This window comes from Spinacia oleracea, chromosome 4 (assembly GCF_020520425.1).
Source record: "Spinacia oleracea cultivar Varoflay chromosome 4, BTI_SOV_V1, whole genome shotgun sequence".
Lineage (NCBI taxonomy): Eukaryota > Viridiplantae > Streptophyta > Magnoliopsida > Caryophyllales > Amaranthaceae > Spinacia > Spinacia oleracea.
The window spans coordinates 160176194-160183463 of record NC_079490.1 but is presented as its reverse complement, the minus strand read 5'-3'; the positions used below and the strand labels follow the sequence as shown (position 1 = coordinate 160183463).

At 36.9% G+C, this 7270-nt stretch overlaps 1 long non-coding RNA gene across 1 annotated transcript; it reads right to left on the bottom strand.

Annotated features, from left to right (window-relative positions):
- Positions 1 to 1948: 1948 nt before the first annotated feature.
- On the bottom strand, positions 1949 to 7051 carry LOC130471268 (uncharacterized). Its single transcript, XR_008931943.1, has 3 exons — positions 3775 to 7051; positions 3186 to 3250; positions 1949 to 2197 (listed from the first exon to the last, which is right to left on the bottom strand). It is a non-coding gene; the product is annotated as an uncharacterized lncRNA (long non-coding RNA).
- Positions 7052 to 7270: the final 219 nt, after the last annotated feature.

Genomic DNA, 7270 nt, shown 5'->3' with positions numbered 1-7270 from the left:
ACTATGTTTATTTTAAAATTAAAAAATACTAATTTCACAATCAATAGGTTTTTTTTGTTGAAAAGAGAAAGGCCTAGCCTTTAAACAAAGAGAATAAACTAGCTAAAACAGACCGACTAAATGAAACAACAAAAAATAAACTAAAAACAACACATATCTAAAAACTAAAAGCCAAGCCATGGTCGAAGACTAGGCTTCTAATACCCTAAATTTTGGACCTTTTATATAATCAAAAACCCTGTTTTTATTTCATAAAACCATCGTCCAAACTTTTGGAGTGTCACTGTTAAAGATGGCTATGGGTCGGGCCGGCTCGAAGCCCGACCCGACCCGACCCGACATGAAAAAAGCTCGGCCCGGCACGGGCACAAAGTCGTGGGCCGTGGGCCGGGCCTGGGCCTTAATTTTTTGGAAAAAGCACGACAAGGCATGGCACGACTCGACACGCCACGACAAAGCACGTTAAATTTAGTCAAATTAGCCTTAGGCACGACGGCCCGGCACGAAAGCACGTGGGCTTGGGCCGGGCCTGGGCCCTGTTTTTAACTTTTCGGCCCGGCACGAAACAACGTGGGCCCGGCCCGGTTAGGCCCACGGCCCGTGGGCTCGGCACGAAGCCCGACCCGGCCCGACACACAACCATATTTAACTGCTACATTTATTCTCCATAGAAAATAAATGCAAAGTAACAAACAATTTAAAACCATTAAAAGTCAAATTAACTAAGTGGTCTAAAGATGGCCCATAAAAATATTACAACCAATTCCCATAAAATAAATAATAAAATCCAACTTAAACTGAAATAGAAATTATCTCTTGACTAGGTAGTTATTCTAAGTGTCTCCTCGAGCTCACTCGTAGCCAAGTACCTTTACCAACCTGCAAAAAGAAATAGAAAAGAGACAAGAGAGACGAACTCCCAAAAATCTGATAAACTGAGTAATTCCAACTCCATCCCGTAAAATAAATAATATTAGTTTTGAAAACGTTTTGAGTATATAAATTAAATAAGTAATTAAACAACAAGTACCAAATTAATAATACCATTATTAAACTTATTACGCAAGATCAATATTAATTAAGTGAGGGAAAGAGAACGCTAAGGGTCGCGCGTAACCCTTGAAAATGGTCAAGTGAGATGAATATAGAATGTCCCTAGTGTGCAAACCCTTCACTAATTGACTACGGGTCTTAGCGACCGCGCACCAATAGAATTAGGAGGAAGACTAAACAGAAACTTTAATACAGAATAATATAAACCTACTAGAAGCCTGACGGGTCTCTATTAAAGTGCACCGATAGAACAACATCTAGAAGGGCAACCTGTTCCTTAGCATTACGTGCTTTTTCCCGAAAATTACACTTTTTGTAATTAGTATTTTAATAAGGTCTAATCGTATAGCACAAATAGTCACGTATACAACCCAAATCGCAATTACACAAATGGTCCATCATTAATAACATAACTTTGATGTATTGTTGCAACTCTAATAAACACGAGAGTCATATACTCGTGTAATCCATAACCATTTGTTAACCATAACCAACTCCTGAGTCCACACTATTAAATTACGTACTCTACTTTGCAAAACATATACCCATGTTTTTTATTTCGTAAAAACACTAATAGTAATACAAATAAGATTTACATACAGAGTAATAAACTAATCTTATACATGCCCATAAACTCAAATCACATAGTCCATATACACAACACTTAATCTTCCTATCACATAATAATATATAGATTGTCTAAAATATTTTTACTAACGGGATCTAAGTCATCGAAAATTACCTTAAACAGACGTTAATTTGAACAGGTAACACTCCTCGAATTCATTGACATATGATGTAACACTCCGACAATTCTCGTTTTCTAAAATAACCCTTTTATAAATATAACTATAGAGAATTATCAAAGTATTATCGCCCGTGTGAAAACGTAACGGCTTATTCAGAATTTTGCAGCGGAAAACGTAAAACTAACTTTTAGGTTCATAAATAATTGATTACATATTAAGTCTAAAAACCAATTAACGGAAATAAGGAAATACGAATAGTACGACAAATTTCAAATCCAAATTAACAAACCAAATCTCTTAACCAAACAAATCTAAATACAAGCTCTCTAATCCCGATCCCAATGATGCATCATCTTCAAACCTGTAGATGGGCAACGCTTATTGATCCTTAGAGACTGCTCACCAAAGATGGGTCATCACAGGATCAATAAGGCATAGCCATGATCAACACACACAAACAAAGCACGTAATCAGCAAAGCTGAGTACTACATACTAAAAGCAATAATAATCCTAACATGATACTATTAAACGAACCATCCTAACATGATACTAATGAACATAAATAAGGGCAGACAAACATGATAATTTGACGACCATACTTGACTAGACTAGGCTAGACTTATAACAATAATATTATTTTAGTTGAAATAGACAATGGACCGAGTTTTCTAGCTAGAGGCTTCACTAAGGAAGACGAGGTACGGGCGCGACTCCGTAACCTCAGTGACCTGCGATATCGAGGAACGTTTGAATAAAAATAGGACACGGTGATCAATCCGGTCCGAATTAAAGGCCATGGGCTACCACCATGAACCCCAACTCATGTTTGTCCGTCACTTTAGACGTGCACAGTCTAAAGCTATTGCTACTCAGTTTCACTTTACATGATTTACAAATTGACACCCTGTTATGACTCAACAATAACATAAGGCATACAATCCACATTTATTTACAACTGTTTTTATCTTGGAATTAAGTAAGTGATCACAAAGGCATCAAACAAGACTCATTCCAATTAACTCCAATCTTTCCTTTAATACTGATCTACCCTGTATATGGGTATAAGGTTTCAACTTACTAAACGAGGTCCTCGGCCCTCATAAAGTAGTGAAAAGCTAAAAGGGAACAACAATCCACTGATCTGAATTATATACAAAGTAATCTAGTGTTCCCAATCAAACATGTTTGTATCAATCATCCATACTAACATGCTATAATCCTCAAAATGCAATATAGGTTCAATATGTCTAACCAACAGTATTAAACATGCAATATTCAACCTGACTAAATTCATCAACGATATCAACATAACCAAGTTCATCAACAATTCAACATGGTTTCAACAATTAGCACACATTCCAAGCACACAGGTATGTACGTACCTTGTGTAAACAAACTGATAGGCCACTTTAACACTTTCAAAAGTCGTCTAAAGAGAATTCTCTACCTAAACAACCAACAAGTAATCTCAATCAATTTCTAATAATTGACAACCATAATAAGGCATTCTAAATGCATCCTAAACATATTTAGAACTTTGCCCAATATCAAAACTTGAACATTTGTTTTCCTAGCATCATAATTATTGAACTAGTGATTGAAATTCGTTGAAAGCTTTTGAAAACATCGTACTTTAAATTTTCAGCAATATGAAATCGTTTAAAGCTTTCCCAAAACCAAATTATCATGCTTAGAACATAAAATAATAATTTTAATAATTCATAACCGTTCTATCATGATTTTAAAATTATTAAAATCTTAAAAATTCATGTTTTAATAATTAAAATCCTTATTTTAATTCAAATATATAAGTTTGAAAATTAAATTATTAATTATGCAAAGTATATAATCTGAAATTTCTAACTTAATAATAAAACTATAATTTAATTCAAGAAACATGAATTAAACTAATAAAACATATTTAATTAAAACATAACTAAAACATAATTTAGTTTAGGGTTGAGAATTAACCAAAAACTAGAAGAGAGGGGAGGTGCAGGGCGGCGGGCAAGGCGGTGCGGCACCGGCACTGAACTCAACAGCTCGGCACAGGTGGCGCCGGTGGTGGCTGCGTGTGCGGAGCATGAAGCAAGAAGCAACAAAGGGAGGTGGGTTCTTGCGTGCGTTGGAGGAGAAGGGAGAGAGAATCCGGCCAACGGACAGAGGCGCGGCAGTGATGAGGTGGTCGCTGGACTAGGCGGCGCGGCTGGCGGCGGAAGGCGGCCGTGCGGTGGTGCTGGCTGGATAATCAGAAAACATCGAGTGAGGAGAGATGAAGAATAACGAAAAAGAAAAGAAAAAGAAAAACGAAAAGGGAGGAGAAGGAAGGAGACTGCCGGCGGTGTAGTTGGTCGACGGCGGCGGCGCTGCAAGCAGGGGAAGCAGGAACGACAGGTGGTGGTGGTGGTCGGCGTTCAGCCAGAGGAGAGGGAGAGGTTTTTCTTTTTGGGTTTTCACGTGAAGTTTCAAAGGGGAGGGTTTTGCTGTTTCTTTTGTTTCACGTGAAATTAAATTATGGGTTGAGGATATGGGTTCTCTTGTTTTGGGCTTTGTCAATTTGGGCTAGGATTAGAATTGAGTTTGTTTGAATCCAAAACCGGTTAAGGTTGTTTTCCAAATTGAATCGAACGCGTTTTCGTAATTCAAATTCTTTTCAACGTAAAATTCTAAAATTACTTTTAATTTCATAAATCGTTAAAATATTTAAAACGTAAATAAAATGAATATACGTTAATTATATATTTATTACTAAAATTCATAAATTCTATTTAAATATAAATAATATACGTTAAAATATATTTAATAAAATCTATAAATTTACGGGGGATTACAATCTACCCCTCTTAAAAGAAGTTTCGTCCCGAAACTTGACACGAAAATTCCCACATTTTCCCAAAAGATTTTAACTTATTCTCACTAGAGGAGTACTTGTGCCACCTATGTGCACTCTTTTGCCAACTCAAAGCTGTTTGTGTTACTCATGAACACCCTTTTCTTATGCGGAAAATCTATTTGCTTTACATCAACATGTATAAGTTATAAAAATGGGCATAAAATGCATAAAATCACCATAAAAACAGGTACAAAGCGCGACTTTCTATCGCATTCTACCCCTCTTAAAGAAAACGAGTTACGCCCTCGTAACTCATCTCAGGGAATAACTTTGGATAGTTTTCCTTCAACTAATTCTGTTCCCAATACAACATTTTCACGAAAATCATTCCAGCAAGTGGACTTCTACCCTTCCTTCCATGCATTTCCTCAAAATGTGACATCGTAATGCTCGCATGGTAACTATTGATGAACGAAAATTCAATCAAATCTATATGATCTCCCACTTCTCTTCAAGGTCAATAGCACATGCTCTCAACATATCTCCCATGGTTTGGTTAGTGCTCTCAGGCTGACCATCAGTTGTAGAGTGGAAAGCAGTATCATTTTCAATATTGTCCACAAGATTCCACTGGACCCTTTTTGATAAAATTTCAAACTTTTATGGTCGATAAGGATCTAACATGTTTTCATATAAAGGTAATGTCTTCAAATCTTCAAAGCGAAAACAATACCAGCTAGCTCTATGTCATGGGTAGGGTAATTATCCTCATAAGGTTTCAATTGACGCGACAACAGTTGCGGAGGTCAAATGCTCTTTCAAAATCTGGAAAGCTTCCTCACATTTCTTACTCCACTCGAATTTCGATTCCTTTTTCATCAAGTTGGTCATTGGTTTTGCTCTCTTCGGAAAATCTTTCACAAACCCCCTATAATAGACAACTAGGCCTAGGAAACTTCAGATATCAGACACGTTCCTTTGGAGTAGGCCACTCACTCACATCTTGATTCTTAGTAGGATCTACAGAAACTCCTTCAATTCAGCTTTCCCTTTCTAGTGAACCTCATTACGCCTTTCATGGATGTATAACTCTTGGGCTTAACTCTTAGCACTTTCACCAATTCATACATTCCCATCTTTTAAAGACAACAAATGATTTCAAACGATCCTAGACCACTCAAATCTTCTCTTAAATTTATTCCCTTACGTAACGTAGTTTTCAATCAATTTAGTCCTTCACTTTTCCGTCGGTGTCACTTATACACATATGACTTCAAGATTTGTATACTTCATTTAATAAAACTAGATTCTTTCTAAGTGTCTCCAAGTGATCCTCAAGTGTTTGTCATGCTCTTTCTCATTCCTTGAATAAATCAGGATATCATCAATAACATAATAATGAACTTAATTCGGAATTCATGGAAAATCTTATTCATCAAATCCATAATTATGGCAGGTGCATTGGTTAACCCAAAAGACGTTACTCTAAACCCTAATGACAATAACGAATCCTAATGAGTTCTTAAGTATATTCTTATCAGCTACTCTCAATCGGTGGTACTTTAAACCCAAATCAGTCTTCGAGAACACACTCACCCAATTCAATTGGTCTAATATGTCATCTATCCTAGGCAAGGGATACTTGTTCTTGATGGTGTTTAGCTCCCTAAAATCGATGCATAATTCCATACTCTTATCTTTCTCCTTAACAAACAACACAGGAGCTCCCCACGGTGATGCACTAGGCCTAATATATTCCTTGACCAAACAAGTCTTGCAACTTTGTCTTAATTAGCTCATTTCAGGAGGTGTCATTCTATATGGTGCTCTAGATATATGCGTCATTCTAGGCACTAAGTCTATAGAGGACTCAACGGCTCTTAGCAAGTGGCATACCTGCAATCTCACTAGGAAACACATCCATGAATTCATTCACCATTGGAACATCCTCGATCTTCATTCCGACTTCTTAACTCACATCTAGCTCACACAACCGAAAAATAGTTCACAAGGCAAGTTCTTAAATAATTTGGTACACCTTATGGTTACAACAGTAGGAATGCTAACGGGTAAATCAATCACCTCAAAATCTACTAACTTCGGACTCTTAATAAGAGATGACGAAACAAAAGAATAAGCTTTCCCTGAATCAAATAACTTTCTAACTAGCACGGAGTTAATAGAAAAGTAACAGAAACTAAGTCAACATGTCGTTCAGCTTCATTTCGACTTATCACAGACAGTTTACCCGGGGCCTTGTTATGGTTGTTATTCTAGTTAGCAGACTTATGGAGGTTTCCTTGGCTGTTTTGCGACCCTATAGGCTTCGAACTCTAATTTCTTGACTGGTTAAATCACGACTTCACCTGGTTACCACTCTCATTACCATTTTGTTCCTTTTTCTGCTTAGTAAAACACTCATACTTCCTATGCCCCTTTTTCTGACAATGGTTACAGTTCATTAATTCTCCCTTACAATTCCTACCAGGATGGTTGTTATTGCACATCTTACAGTGATACACTCTCTCAGATTGGTTCCTATTGTTGTGCCCCTGTTTGTTCCTTCCTTGAAAGTTTCCATATCCATTCCCATTCCCATCTTCATATTCTCATTCCTATTCCTTTTGAAATTCT